Source organism: Diaphorina citri, unplaced genomic scaffold, assembly GCF_000475195.1.
Source record: "Diaphorina citri unplaced genomic scaffold, Diaci psyllid genome assembly version 1.1 scaffold957, whole genome shotgun sequence".
In the NCBI taxonomy this organism is placed as follows: Eukaryota; Metazoa; Arthropoda; class Insecta; order Hemiptera; family Psyllidae; genus Diaphorina; species Diaphorina citri.
In genome coordinates, this window is record NW_007378388.1 from 7,811 (window position 1) to 23,925 (window position 16,115).

Here is a 16,115-nt window from a genome sequence, read left to right on the forward strand (position 1 = left end):
TCCTTCTTCTCTTTCCTTCTCTTTGTTTCATTCTCTTAACTTTCGCTTAACATTCGCTCTCTATTCCTTCTTTCTCTGACTTTTTTTTTATTTTCATCTGTTTCTCTCTGTCTCTCTTTCTCATACTTATCTAATATAGTCCTCCTCCTCCCCCTCCTCTTTCTCTATCTCTCCCTCTCTCTCTCCCTCTCTCTCTGTTCGTCTGGAACTTTCTGTTCCTGCGGGAGAGATGGCTGAGTAAGACAGATAGATAACGGAAGAAAAAAAGAAAGAGGGAGAAAGTTAGAGATAGAAAAAGAGGGGAGAGAAAGGGAGGGAGGAGGAGGAAGAGATAGGGAGAGAGAGAAAGAGAAAGAGAGAGGGAAGGAGAGGGAGAGCGAGAGAGGGGAGATAAAATATTACTTTTGTTTTGTTAAACAGCAGGTGAGCCAAGAATATCCCTCTCTCTCCCTCTTTTCCCTTCTCCTTTCTCTCTTCCCCCCCTCTCTCTCTCTCTCTCTCTCTCGACAGCTTTCTCTTCCTCCCCTCTCTATTTTTCTTCTCTCCCAGCTCTTTCGTCTCTCTCTTTCATTCTCTCTCTCTCCCTCCATCTTTAACCTTATCATCAATTCCGGATTTCGCCCCTCTCTCTCTCTAATAGTCTCTTTTATTTTTCTCCTTGACTTCCTTTTCTAGAGAAAGAGAGAGAGAGGGAGAGAGAGAGAAAGAGAGAAAAAAAATGAGTCAGACAAATATAGATGAGAGAGGGAGAGAAAGGATAGAGAGGGAGGGAGAGAGTGGGAGGGATGGAGGAAGGAGAGAAAAAATGAGTCAGACAAAGGGTAGATGAGAGAGAAGGAGTAATGGAGAGAGAGAGAGAGAGAGAGAGAGAGAGAGAGAGAGAGAGAGAGAGAGAGAGAGAGAGAGAGAGAGAGAGAGAAGAAGAAGAAGAGGCAAAGGAAGGGAAGCATTATTAGAATTATGTTACCAAGAAGGAATAAGAAGAAGAGGGAAGAATATTACAATTACAAATTATTGTTGTTCATTATACAAAGTATTTTGTTCTATTTATGTGTATTGTACCTACTTTGTTCTATTGTGTTGTATATTGTTCACTTGACGATACTCGCTATATGGAGTCTTTTTAAGAAGAACAATACAAGAGATAAGATAAGAATGAGAGAGAGAGAGAAAAAAGGAGTTGGAGTAAGAGAAGAAGAATTAGAAAAGAAGTTCTTTTTACGTGTACGTGAGTACATAGGGGTATAGGAGTGCGAAAATTAGCTGACTGACCATAAGGCCATATGCAAAACGGCGGTTTACATCGTTTGGTGAAACCTCACTGTAGGTATATATAACTGCAAAAGTCTTTACGGTGTGTAATAATTAGAGAGAAACAATTCAAAAATGCATTAGAAGAAAGGAAATTGGTTGGTATCAAATGCTGGGAATTGACTATCAGTGCCCTAAATCACCAAAGTATGGAAAAGTGTTTACAATTCCATATTTCGATATGATTCGTCCAAATTCAAAATTCTGCTTTTCCACATGCAAAATACTGATTTACTTACTTCCTTGTAAAAATATTATCGTTCCCTCTCCCTCTAATTCTCTCTCTCTCTTCTTCTCCTCCTCTTCCTCTTTCTTTGTCCCTCTCCATCTCCTTCTTCTCTAAGTCTCTCTCCTTCTATCCCTCGCCACTTCGCCATGTAAATAAAGGTCGAAATCAAATTCAATCTTCTTCCTTTATCTTCCCTTTGCTCTCTCTATCTCTATCTCTCTCTCCATCTTCCCCTTCATCACTCTCTAATTCTATTTTCCCTCTCTTTCCTTCTCTCTCTATCTCTCTCTCCCTCTTCCCCTTCATCACTCTCTAATTCTATTTTCCCCCTCTTTCCTTCTCTCTCTCTCCCTCTTTCCCCTTCATTACTCTCTAATTCTATTCTCCCTCTCTTTATTTCTCTCTCTCTCTCTCTTCCCCCTTTTTCACTCTCTCCTCTTTTTTCTCTCTCTCTTTCTTTCTTTCTCCATTGGACTATATTTTTCTTCTTTGTTCCAACTCCCTCTATGTATCTCTTTGTGTACCTTATCGCCCATCTGTTAAGGGACATGCGATGGACATGCTACGACACAGACCTCACGAGTCTAATGTAGCAGTTGTTTCATTGTTATACGGAATAAAAGGTGGGTGAAACACCTTTTTTTTACTTTCCTTATCCTATAGGAAGGAAAGTAATAGTAATCGGGTCAATTTTCGATGGTCAGTTTTTAGTGTCAAAACACGTTTTGAGGTCCCTAGAGCCTAAATCCAAAGTTTCAGCCATTGGTCCGTGTGTGATCTTCCTCCTCCTCCTCTTCAATCTTAAAGCTCACAGTTTTACTTCTTTTTCTTCTTCCTCTTCATCTCTTATTTCAATTTCAAATGTAGTATCCTTTTGTGTCATTGTTTTCTAAAATGTCTTCCCGAGTTGCCTCTTTTGTCTTTCCTCTCTTCCAGCTTCTTTCTTATCTCCTCTTCCTTCTTCTCCTCTTCCTTCTACTTGTCTTTCTAATAGCTCGAGTGTCTCTTGTTTCCCATTTCTTAATGTCCTGTTTTTGCTCCTTTTGTAATAAAATTGTCTTCGTCTTCTTCTTCTCCACCTCCTCTTTGTACTTCTTCGTCATCCTCTTCTTCTCCTTCCTTCCTTAGTTCTTCTTACAATGTCCGTAAGTCGTAGTAGTCTTCTTCTCCTTCTCCTTCTTCTTCCTCATCTTCTTCTCCTTCTTCTTGTCCTTCTTCTTCTCCTTTTTCTCCTCTTTCTCTTCCACCTCTTATTACGATCTCCTGAAGTTTGGTACATAATCTTCAAGGAGAGTGTTCTAATGCTGTCATCAAATTTAAGATTTACCTTCGTTCTTTAACCCTTTCTTGTACCGAGGAACAAATTCAAGCGGATTCGTTCTCGGATCGGCCGGCTTTCTCCTTCCTCCTCTCTTCGCTTTCGGGATGATAAAATCTGAACAGTTACAGGAAAAGGAATTTTCATTGTGTTAAGCATAAATGCTTGTCACAAATGTCGTTCCCTGCATAATGCACTATACTAAATTTCGTGACTTGACTTGGACTTGAACCACCACCCTCCAGATCCGAAGTCCATCGTGCTAACCATTACACCACTGAGGTTGGTCTGAACAGTTACAGTTCCCTATATGAATAGGTATCTTGAAGAAGAAAAAGAACAAAAAATATACCTATATAACATCTAAAGGAAATTTTCCAACGAAGAAAAAGAATATTTAGGAAAATCCGTTGGGGCCGTAAAGGGTTAAAACACGACATCTTAAGTATCTTCTCAAGTGTTTCATTTCTTCGTTTTAATTCGAGTGAAACAGCGACACTACTTGTGATGAAACCCCCGGTAATAGTTTCTGCATGAAGTGACATGAGAGAGAGACTAGAGACAAGAGATGGAATGAGAGAGAGGGAGGGAGATATTTGGAGAGATGGGAAGAGGAGAGAGAGAGAGAGAGAGAGGATAGTGTTCGTTCTCGGAACGGCTGGCTTTCCTCCTATCCTGTAAGGGGAAAAGAGAAAATAATAATAAAGGTAAAATATCTAATGTGCTTTCTGTACGAGCAGGTTGATCTCATATTTGTATCCTCTTTGCAGCCTAGGGCTATTGGAAATTTTATTAAAAATTTCACGAAAAAGCTTTTCATTTGAAATTTAAAATGATTTTTTTTTAACGTGGGTACCTCTTTTAGTTAATTGATGTGTCTGAAGGCCAAAATGGCGAACGATATTGTCCAGAGGACCAGAGGGCCTATTTATAGAATAGAATAAAATAGAAGCTCCCTTATGTACATGGAATATAGTCTAATAATAATTAAAATACATAGTAATAATAATAATAATAATAATAATAATAATAATAATAATAATAATAATAATAATAATAATAATAATTAGTAATCATGAAAATAAAGTCATTGAAAGAATTTCCCCATGCCGCCCATGACGAAATTCGCAATATGCAAACAAATTCACCCACACCCAAAGAGCAAGAGAAAGCTTAAAATGCAAAAGTTTGCTTGTGTTTTGGCTCAAAACACGGTTTGAAGTACGAGAAAAAAAAAGTCGGGGGAAAATTTATCGTATTTTTCGCTAAGGTTAAAAGTCACAAAACCTTTCTCACACTCCACAACCCGGACGGAACTTTGATTAACCCTTGAAGGTGAGGTGGGTCAAAATCCACTGAACTACTCACTTATTCCGGCCCTACTGAAAAATGTGATTTTCGCACTTACGCCCCTGGGACGACGATATATGATCTACAATTTTTGTAGAACGCTGTATCATGTCTATTAACATAATGGGTTGTTTTCATTTGAGTAATCTAAACAACGAAACGAAGAATAATAGGCGTTGTAAAATCGAATGTGTAATGAGAGAACAGGGGTAAATTGGAGAGAGAGAGAAAGAGACAGAGGGAGGAGAGATAGAGATAATAAAGAGAGAGGGAGGGGAGAGAGGGAGGAAGAGAGAGAGCAAAAAAATAGGCGTAGAATTGTAGGGGATGAGAGAGACAGATAAAAATGAGAGAGAGGGGGGAAAGAGGGAGAGAGGAAAAAAAGAAGAAGCCTATAGATAAATGTTAGGGGAAGAGAGGTATACACAATACAAGAAAGAGAGAGGAAGAGTTGAAAAAGAGAGAGAATATGAGAGATAAATAGGGAAGCGGGAGAGGAATAATGTAACTGTGGAAGGGAAATAGGAAAGAGAGTGAGAAGGTAATTGAGGGTATGGAGAAATAGTGTGTGAGAAAGAGAGCGAGAGAGAAGAGGAGAAGAATGAGAAAATGAATGCAAGAGAGAGAGAGAGAGTTACGAAGAGAGGAAATAAATTACACAATAGTAGGTATACATGGGAGAGAGAGAGAGAGAGAAAAGGAAAGATATACATATGTAATTGGAAGAGAGAATGAAAGCAAGAGAGGGAGAGAGGGAAAGGGAGAGAAAGAGAGACGGATTGATTTTTCATTTGCATAAAATTATGCAGCAATGGTTTATTATACAATGATGGTGATGTTCTTGTAACGATAAAATATACACAGGGTGGTCCCAGCTAAAATGTCTAAAATAATGTTTTTTGTTTTTTTTTTTTTTTGTTTTTTTTGTGAATCCAATGAATCCATCGAATCCGGATTCATTTTGTCAGAAAAAAAATATTTGAATAAAAGGGATCCACTTAGGGAGTAGGATCAAAATTAGTTTTAAGAAAACCCGCTAGAGCTCAGCACCTTTTTGTAGAATATCTGAAGATTCCGTTTTGCCCCGTGTTCCCTCAATAATTAAGTGGTGATTTCAGGAGGGGGTATTCTGAGGTTTTTCTATTCCACTCTGTATGTCTGTATGTTAATCAATAAAAATGGAAAATACATGATAATAATTGATAAAAGCTTGTATTGTGCGGAGTAAATCATTGTTATGATTTGAACCACATGGAACTTTTTTTTTTTTTTAACCATATGGAACTCGTCTCAATATAGAAATAATAATATGTAATTATTGTCTGAAAATAGGATACATAAATATGTACCTAAATGTAGGCTTTTGCAAGGGAGCTATACATGTATAGTGTGAACATCACACGGCTTTCCTTATCACACACGGACCAATGGCTGAAACTTTGGATTTAGGCTCTAGGGACCTCAAAACGTGTTTTGACACTAAAAACTGACCATCGAAAATGCTGACCAACATCGATCTCATTGGTTGTGTCTGTGTGAATGTTACTCTCTTTACTTTCGTTGTTCTACTTTACTTCTCCGACCGCTGCTCAAAATGTTTATTGTATAACACCAGAATCAGAGTTCGACTTAGTTTAAATTTAACTCTTAGCTTAAGCTATGTGATTGGTGGTTTCCAAACTTTTCAGCCAATGAGATTGCTGAGTCTTACCGTCGTATGTATGAAATCTAAAGATAAACTTAAGTTTAACTTAAGACGAACAATGTTGCCAATTTCATGTCATTTCTTGAGAATGTTACTCTCTTTACTTTCGTTGTTCTACTCTTCTTCTTCGAACGCTGCTCAAAATGTTTATTGTTTTGATTGATAAAATTCAAGGTTAGAGGTTAGGTAACACCAGAATCAGAGTTCGACTTAGTTTAAATTTAACTCTTATCTTAAGCTATGTGATTGGTGATTTCCAAACTTTTCAGCCAATGAGATTGCTGAGTTTAAGAATTCAACCAAGTTTAATTTTAAACTTTAAACTCTGATCGTAGTCCCGGCCATTAGGAGGCCGCGAAAGAATCGGTCAACCAAGTTTAATTTTAAACTTTAAACTCTTATCGTAGTCCCGGCCATTAGGAGGCCGCGAAAGAATCGGTATTTCCTGCACCCATTTCTAAACGGTCCCCATTTCGACGTCCGTTCCCCTACGACACAAAGTACTTAACTTTGTTCTTATGAATTTATGTGGATTACGAGCGCCGTAAATTAAATCTAGCACATTATGTAACGCTTCTAACTTACTATAAATATATGTATTTCTATAAATATAAAACTTGCTATAAATATAATCGTGCCATACACCGTTTAAGTTCCGAGTTATAAAATTCAGGATTCAGGGTGGGCTTCACAAACCTTTTTCTTTTGCATTCACGGATATCGTATCCATTTTACACAATACGCGGAAAAGCCTACCCAAATAACAATTACATAAGTTTCACCTATGTAAACACTTGAACTGCTTAATGGGCAATTAAGGAATAAATCAATCCCCGCATCCCCGGCAGTATTCCTTATGGACTGAAGCCTTTGCATAGGGGAGAATTCACTAAAGGGGCGTGTAATTGAATAAAAAGTACTCCAACTACAAAATACTTGAAAGCACTAAAACTACAAAGTACTTGAAATTTGAAAGTACTAAAAAGTACATACCTTCTTTTGCAGTCTTGCGTAAAGCGTCTGAAACATAGAAAAATAGAAAGTAATAATAATACATAATACATGTACATGTATAATAATATCTTTATGAGGCTATTAAGCTATTTTGAGTAAAAATTTCCAAAGATTTTTACCCTCGACTTAAGCACATGTGAGCTTAATGGCAATGTTGTAAGTAACCCTTACTAAAAAAAAAGAAAAAAAAACAGGGTGTCAATGGAATGGTTAACTTAGCTGGCTCGGTCAAGAATATAATACAGGCAACCTAGGCTTGCACGCCGCCCGAGGTCCTGGGTTCAATTCCCGGTGGGGTCGAAGTTTTTTCGGATTTGTGCTCGGAGTTCGGGGTGCACTCAGCCTCGTGAGGACAATTGAGGTGCATTACCAGTGTAAAAAGATTATGAAATACCATGGAAATTGATTCCAAAGGAGGTTAATCTTCTGCGCTCATTTTGAAGAAGAATTTTGTGTCCACATTTCAGATTTTCATACCATCCAGTATGCTTGAAATAAGATGCAAATTAGAAGCGAAATTTGCCCCCCCTATTGTTTATGATTTCACATGAAACTCGTCAACTGGGGAAGGGGGCTAATATGGAGACCCATGGGTGAAAATGGGGAACTTGGGTTTTTTAACTTGTTAAAGAAAATTTGTCCGAAATTTGCAGGTACCTTACTTTTGATGGAGAATTTTTCTTTCTGTTTGTGAAAGTTGTACCTATTGAAGTTTTGAAAGATGATAAATGGATCAGAGATGGAAATGATGGAATCTTCTGACCAACATCGATCTCATTGGTTGATGTCTGTGTGAATGTTACTCTCTTTACTTTCGTTGTTCTACTCTACTTCTTCGAACGCTGCTCAAAATGTTTATTGTTTTGATTGATAAAATTCAAGGTTAGGTAACACCATAATTAGAGTTAGACTTAGTTTAAATTTAACTCTTAGCTTAAGCTATGTGATTGGTGGTTTCCAAACTTTTCAGCCAATGAGATTGCTGAGTCTTACCGTCGTATGTATGAAATCTAAAGATAAACTTAAGTTTAACTTAAGACGAACAACTTCTTCTTCTTCTTCTTCTTCTTCTTCTTCTTCTTCTTCTTCTTCTTCTTCTTCTTCTTCTTCTTCTTCTTTCTTGTGCTTCTTCTTCTTTTTTTTCTTCTTCTTCTTCTTCCTCTCTTCCTTTTCTTCTTCGTCTCCTTTTTTTACTCTCCATATACTTAAGCTGATGACACCTATATTGATCTACATAGGTACTTTTGTTTTTAAGTTTATTGCAACATGTCGTAGTATGTCGTACATTGATTTATCCTTAGTTGTTCAGTGAACTGTAGAACTGTAGAAGTCACTCAGAATAAAGCCCACTACGGTTTCTCCTATGGCCGATCCAACCCAAAGTCTAATGGGAAAGGTAACTTTAACGGATGAACTCCCAAACAGATAAGGTTCGTTCTCGGAACGGCTAGATTTCTCCTATCCTGTCTTAATTCTCACTTCGATTTCGGGACGATGAGATCTTGGCAGTTACAGTTCCCTCCATCAAAAATCAAAGTGATGGCACTATTATTTTCGTAGAAATCCCTTCTTATCACACACCCTGATTGAAAACCCCCCCAACACGAACCAGATCATCTGCATAAACAATATAAACATATACACAACCTGACCTACATTGTTTATTTTCCTTCGACTTCGAACTTGTTTGCTCCGCTTTTTCCATATCCAAGAGCTTTTTCAAAGACTTGATTGAGGTGCTTTGTAGCTTGTTTGACTTGTTTGTATATGCTCTTTGCTCTTTTTGTGTGACAAATTGTATATTTATGTAGGTTAAGTCTGGTTAGGTAAAATTGTACGTATGTATTTATATATATAGGTAGTTAGGTACGTGTGTTTGTTACCTTACCGTTTCCTACAGGTCTTTGGTAAACCTCCGTACCTACGAGCAGAGACAAGTTGTACGTGTATGTATATTTATGTAGGTTAAGTCTGGTTAGGTAAAATTGTACGTATATATTTATATATATAGGTAGTTAGGTACGTGTGTTTGTTACCTTACCGTTTCCTACAGGTCTTTGGTAAACCTCCGTACCTACGAGCAGTGGCGGTTCGTGAGCTTTTCAAAAGGGGAAGGTAGACACCCATGTTCACTTAGGTATTACAGATTTTCGGTAACTAGAAAATAGTGGTGAGAAAAACCTTGTGCCACAATGACGACCATGGACCATTCACCCTCTCCATCCACTATGGCAGAAAAAATACCCAGCCAAATTTATTGATTTTCTGTGAGGGTCGGTACTAAGGTCAAGGCACCGTTGAGGACGCTTCTATTCATTAGCATGGTTTTATTTTCTCTAGGGTGGGTACTAGGACTACTAGAGTACTAGGTACAAAAGGTCTGTTTTTCATTCCGACGTGGGTGCGATGCGAACCCGACGCGTGTTTTTCATTCCACTTCCCCTACTTTAGCGTCAACGTGAGCTTTAGCAACTTAAGTATAAGCTTAAAGGTAGACCAGAGCAGCGTTAAGCCTGATACACGTGCTTTTTTTTACTTTCTATTACAAAAGTAATGAGAAAGTATGCAATCGGTCCATTTTTTTCTTCTTTTTTTTCTTTCTTTTTTTTCTGGATGGTTTGATCTTTCGAGTGGTTGTGAAAGTGGGTAAAATTTCTCTACTGGTGTACCGGCCTAGCCGGCCTAATTAGCTTGGAACGTTGCGCGTCTGCTTTGTAAGCGCGAGATCACGGGTTAGAGTCTCACACGGGGCGGATATTATCCTATACTGATAAGGTTCGTTTTCGGAACGGCTCGCTTTCTCCTATATCCTGTCCTCCTTCTCTCTTCGATTTCGGAAAGATAAAACCTTAGCAGTTACAGTTCCCTCTATCAAACATCTTGAACAAAAAAAAGTGAGTTCCAATCAACTCCAGCATTCGATATTCCTATACCTACCAGCATTTCGGACATAAATCAGTCCATAAATCAGTCAACGCCAAACTTTCTTTAGATTGACAGCCCAGATTGTGAACCGCTTTCTCAAATCTAAACTGAAAACTTTTACCCGAGCAAATCTAAACAAAATCTAAATGCGAAAGCAAACACGAAATGAGTTTCTCAAAAAGGTAAAAAAAAAAATGAAAAGAGTTTTAGAGTTTCTTTATGGAAAATGCAAATAGAAAATTTGCCACTGCATTTTCAGCGTTTTTATTGGGAAAAAAAAATGAAAAGAGTTTTAGAGTTTCTTTATGGAAAATGCAAATAGAAAATTTGCCACTGCATTTTCAGCGTTTTTATTGGGGTCAAAAGTTGCTCGTGTTTTTGCGGGGTGTGCTTTGTTATTTTATAACTTCAAATAAAGCTCAACTTATACGTTTATACTTGTATTTTATACGTATACTTGTTTAAATCAAAACTTGAGGTTAATTGTAAAGAGAGGGGCATAAACCCCAAGACAATATTGTTTATGATTTCACATGAAACTCGTCAACGGGGAAAGGTGGCGAATATGGAGACCCATGGGTGAAAATGGGGAACTTGGGTTTTTTAACTTGTTAAAGAAAATTTGTCCGAAATTTGCAGGTATATTTATACTTGTATTTTATACGTATACTTGTTTAAATCAAAACTTGAGGTTAATTGTAAAGAGAGGGGCATAAACCCCGAGACAATATTGTTTATGATTTCACATGAAACTCGTCAACGAGGGAAGGTGGCGAATATGGAGACCCATGGGTGAAAATGGGGAACTTGGGTTTTTTAACTTGTTAAAGAAAATTTGTCCGAAATTTGCGGGTACCTACTTTTGATGGAGAATTTTCCTTTCTATTTGTGAAAGTTGTACCTATTGAAGTTTTGAAAGATGATAAATGGATCAGAGATGGCAATGATGGAATCTTCTGACCAACATCGATCTCATTGGTTGATGTCTGTGTGAATGTTACTCTCTTTACTTTCGTTGTTCTACTCTACTTCTTCGAACGCTGCTCAAAATGTTTATTGTTTTGATTGATAAAATTCAAGGTTAGGTAACACCATAATTAGAGTTAGACTTAGTTTAAATTTAACTCTTAGCTTAAGCTATGTGATTGGTTGTTTTCAAAGTTTTCAGCCAATGAGATTGCTTAGTCTAAGAATTCAACCAAGTTTAATTTAAACTTTAAACTCTGATCGTAGTCCCGGCCATCAGGAGGCCGAGAAAGAATCGGTATTTCCTGCACCCATTTCTAAACGGTCCCCATTTAGACGTCCGTTCCCCTACGTCACAAAGTACTTAACTTTGTTCTTATGAATTTATGTGGATTACGAGCGCCGTAAATTAAATCTAGCACACTATGTAACGCTTCTAACTTACTATAAATATATGTATTTCTATAAATATATAACTTGCTATAAATATAATCGTGCCATACACCTTGTGTTTAAGTTCCGAGTTATAAAATTTAGGATTCAGGGTGGGTTTCACCAACCTTTTTCTTTTACATTCACGGATATCGTATCCATTTTACACAATACGCGGAAAAGCCTACCTAAATAAGAATTACATAAGTTTCACGTATCTAACAACTTGAACTACTTAATGGGCAATTAAGGAATAAATCAATCCCCGCATCCCCGGCAGTATTCCTTATGGACTGAAGCCTTTGCATAGGGGAGAATTCACCACCTTTTTTAGCCCCTACAGCCCTGTTAGCTTAAAATGGAACTTAACAGGCTGTTAGTTTGACGGGCCTTCTAAGGGCTGAAGAAATATTGGTGAAATCCACCCTCAGGGTTGTCTGAAAAGTTCCTCACCTTTGAATCCTGGACATGACCCCTTTGAACCAGGATGGTCATATCCGAAATCGACCAAAGTTCGTAAAACACTATGAAAAAATGTTGGTTACTTTAGGTAAGCCAGCCTAGTTAGGTAGTTAGCTTGGTTGGTAGCGCGTCTACCTTGTAAGTTTGTAGACGATGTGACACACTTTTCTGTCACCCTGTTTCGAAATCGTAAAACCTTACTTACACCCTGTGATCATGACTGTAATTTTTCACTACGTTAGGGTAAAGTTGGTTAAACATTAAATCCGCCATTCATAACACTCTAGTGGCCTTTTTTTTTACTTTCCTTATCCTACAGAAAAGGAAAGTATGTATCTCGTAACTTGAAATTTGGTATGCAGCTGTTCAATGTGACAAGGATGCGACACGAAACTATTGGTTAAGCTAGATCCTGCTTTTGGCGGTATTTGGAGATTTGGACCGCTTTTTTACAGTTTTCGATCACTTTTTTTATGTTTTCAGCTGTACTGACTAATGGGTTAGAGATATTGTAAAAGTTAAGGTAGAAGAGCACGATCGCTTTTTTTTTATGTTTTTAGCTGTAATAATCGGTTAGAGACATTGTAAAAATTAGGGTAGAAGGAAGCCAAAATAAGCATCATTCAGTTCGATAAGGAAAGTCGTGTGATATTCACACCAGATTATTATTATTATTTTTTTTTGTCTCCCCTTTCCTCCCTTTCTGTTTTTTTTTCTCCTTCCCAAATCTCCTCTTTTTCTTTTTCCGCTTTATAAAAAAAAACCTTATCCTACAGGAAAGTATGTAGGTATCTCGTAACTTGAAATTTGGTATGCAACTGTTAAATGTGACAAAGGATGCGACACGAAACTTTTGGTTAAGCTAGATGCTGCCTTTGGCGGTATTTGGACCGCTTTTTTACAGTTTTCGACCGTTTTTTTATGTTTTCAGCTGTACTGACTAATGGGTTAGAGATATTGTAAAAGTTAAGGTAGAAGAGCACGATCGCTTTTTTTATGTTTTCAGCTGTAATAATCGGTTAGAGACATTGTAAAAATTAGGGTAGAAGGAAGCCAAAATAAGCATCATTCAGTTCGATAAGGAAAGTCGTGTGATGTTCATTCTAGTGGACTTTTTTTTATGTTAGATATTTACAGAGGGAAACTGTAACTTGCGGACGTCTGCTGTGCACAAATTTGTGTCAAGATTTCTACCTCACTGCAGTCTGCAATGTAAGGGGGTTTTTACGTTTTTTTTTTTTTTTATTAACTATTATTCTTTAGGTATTATTATTAGTAGTACCTACCTACCTATCTTTTTTTTTATTTTTTATCTGGCTACAAAAACCATCCATGCGTTATTTTAAAATCAAGCGAGGAGTGAGGATGGGGCGTGAACGCCAAGATTTGAATGGTCAAATTGTCCAACCAGTAATGTACACTAGAAAACGGCTACTTGGTCTGTAGCTTATAATTTCTCTAGTAGCGCTGTCAAATTTTGGCTTGGCGGGGCAGAGCGCTACATTGCTCCTTAATATGAAATTATGATTACGTATAGGTATGTGTTTCATTTATTTCTCATGCATACCTAGATTGTCCAGGACTTTTTCTCAATTTTTAAGCTCAATAAAAAGGGGACATTTGAAGAAAGAAATCTGAAATTGAAATTAAAGAAAAAGGAAAAGACGAAGGAGGAGGAGAAGAAGAAGGAGGAGGAGAAGAAGAAGAAGGAGGAGGAGGAGAAGAAGAAGGAGGAGAAGAAGAAGACGAAGGAGGAGGAGAAGAAGAAGGAGGAGGAGAAGAAGAAGGAGGAGGAGGAGAAGAAGAGGAAGAAGAAGGAGGAGGAGGAAAAGAAGAAGAAGAAGAAAAATCAAATGACGAGGGCAACGACTTTGAAAAGAAAAAAAGTAGAAAGAAAAAAAAAACCTCCCAACCCCCGCCTCAGACAACAATTAAATGTGGAACAATAGAAATTTAATTAAAAACAATTTTGTTTTTGATTCTTAATTATTATTATTATTTTTTTTTTCATCATGGAGTAAAACGATAAGTTTCATCATTAAGGTTGTTTGTGTGTCGTTTAATTGGAACTTTCTGGAAAATAAACGAGTGTAAAGAGGAGGAAAAAAAAGAAGTGGTAGGAGGAAGGGAGATGGGAGAGATAAAGAAGAGAGGGAAGATGAAAAGAAAAGTCAGGAGAGAGAGATAGAAAGAGAGAGAGAGAGAGGGAGAGAGAGAGAGAGAGAAAGAGAGAGAGAGAAAGGGAGAGAGAGAGAGAGAAAGAGAGAGAGAGAGAGAGAGAGAGAGAGAGAGAGAGAGAGAGAGAGAGAGAGAGAGAGAGAAAGAGAGCTCTGTATCGTCGTAAGGGCCAGCCGTTAGCGCGTTGTACTAGCACTCTGCACCTCCTAGGTCGTGGGTTCGATTCCAACCCTGGGCAAATTTTTCTCAGAAGAAAAATTCGTTCTCGGAACAGCTGGCTATCATTCTTCTCTCTTCAATTTCGAGACGATAAGTCCTCACTACCTTAGATGTTAAAGTTCCCTCTAGGCCGCGGGTTCGATTCCCGCCCGGGGCGGATTTTATCCTGATGGGATAATGTTCGTTCTCGGAACGGCTGGCTTTCTCCTATCCTGTCTTCCTTCTCTCTTCGATTTCGGGACGATGGGACCATAGAAGTTACAGTTCCCTCTGTCAAACCTCTTAAAAAAAAAAAAAAAAAAAAAAAAAAAAATTTTATGGTGGGATATCTGGGGTATCAAGCGAGGAGTGAGGATGGGGCGTGAACGCCAAGATTTGAATAGTCCAATTGTCCAACCAGTAATGTACACTAGAAAACGGATACTTGGTCTGTAGCGTATAATATCTCTAGTAGCGCTGTCAAATTTTGGCTTGGCGGGGCAGAGCGCTACATTGCTCCCTAATATGAAAATATAATTACGTATAGGTATGTGTTTCATTTATTTCTCATGCATTCCTAGATTGTCCAGGACTTTTTCTTAATTTTTAAGCTCAACGAAAAGGGGACATTTGAAGAAAGAAATCTGAAATTGAAATTAAAGAAAAAGGAGAAGACAAAGGAGGAGGAGAAGAAGAGGAAGAAGAAGGAGAGGAGGAAAAGAAGAAGAGGAGGAGAAGAAGAAGGAGGAGGAGGAGAAGAAGGAGGAGGAGAAGAAGAAGGAGGAGAAGAAGAAGACGAACGAGGAGGAGAAGAAGAAGGTGGAGGAGAAGCAGAAGAAAAAGAAGGAGGAGGAGAAGAGGAAGAAGAAGGAGGGGGAGGAGGAAAAGAAAAAGAAGAAGAAAAATCAAATGACGAGGGCAACGACTTTGAAAAAAAAGTAGAAAGAAAAAAACCTCCCAACCCCCGCCTCAGACAACAATTAAATGTGGAACAATAGAAATTTAATTAAAAACAATTTTGTTTTTGATTCTTACCTGCCGGTAATGGGGGTTCCGAAAACACTTGTGTCCCTAATAGGTAGGTACTTACCAAAATGAATTTAGTTATTTTTAAGTTGATATTTTTTGCAATTTTATCTTGTAGGTACTTTGGAATAGGTTTAGTTAGGGTTAAAATTGTGTATTTAGATAGCAAAGGGTCCGCCCGTTTAAGTGTTTAAATAAATAAAATAAATAAATATACGTATATAGGTACAGTCGAACCTGTCTAAGTGGGAATCCAAGGGAGCGGAAATTTTTTCCCACTTATCCAGGTTTCCCAGTTAAAAAGTATCCCACTTAGAGAGGTTTCCATTTTCCTATTCCCACTTATAGAGGTAAATGTGAACGCTGGTTTGAATATGCTATGCTTTCGTACAAAGACATTTGAAGAAAGAAATCTGAAATTGAAATTAAAGAAAAAGGAGAAGACAAAGGAGGAGGAGGAGAAGAAGGAGAAGAAGAGGAAGAAGAAGAAAGAGAAGAAAAAGCAAATGACGAGGGCAACGACTTTGAAAAGAAAAAAAGTAGCTAGAAAGAAAAAAACCTCCCAACCCCCGCCTCAGACAACAATTAAATGTGGAACAATAGAAATTTAATTAAAAACAATTTTGTTTTTGATTCTTACCTGCCGGTAATGGGGGTTCCGAAAACACTTGTGTCCCTAATAGGTACCTACCAATATGAATTTAGTTATTGTTTTAAACGTACATACAGTCGAACCTGTCTAAGTGGGAATCCAAGGGAGCGACAATTTTTTCCCACTTATCCAGGTTTCCCAGTTAAAAAGCGTCCCACTTAGAGAGGTTTCCATTTTCCTATTCCCACTTATAGAGGTAAATGTGAACGCTCGTTTGAATATGCTATGCTTTCGTACAAAATCCCACTTACAGAGGTCCGCAGAAGGCTCCGGACCTAGGAAAATGACAACCTTTCCCACTTACAGAGGCTCCGGACCGAGTATCTAGAAAAAGTCATTCCCACTTAGA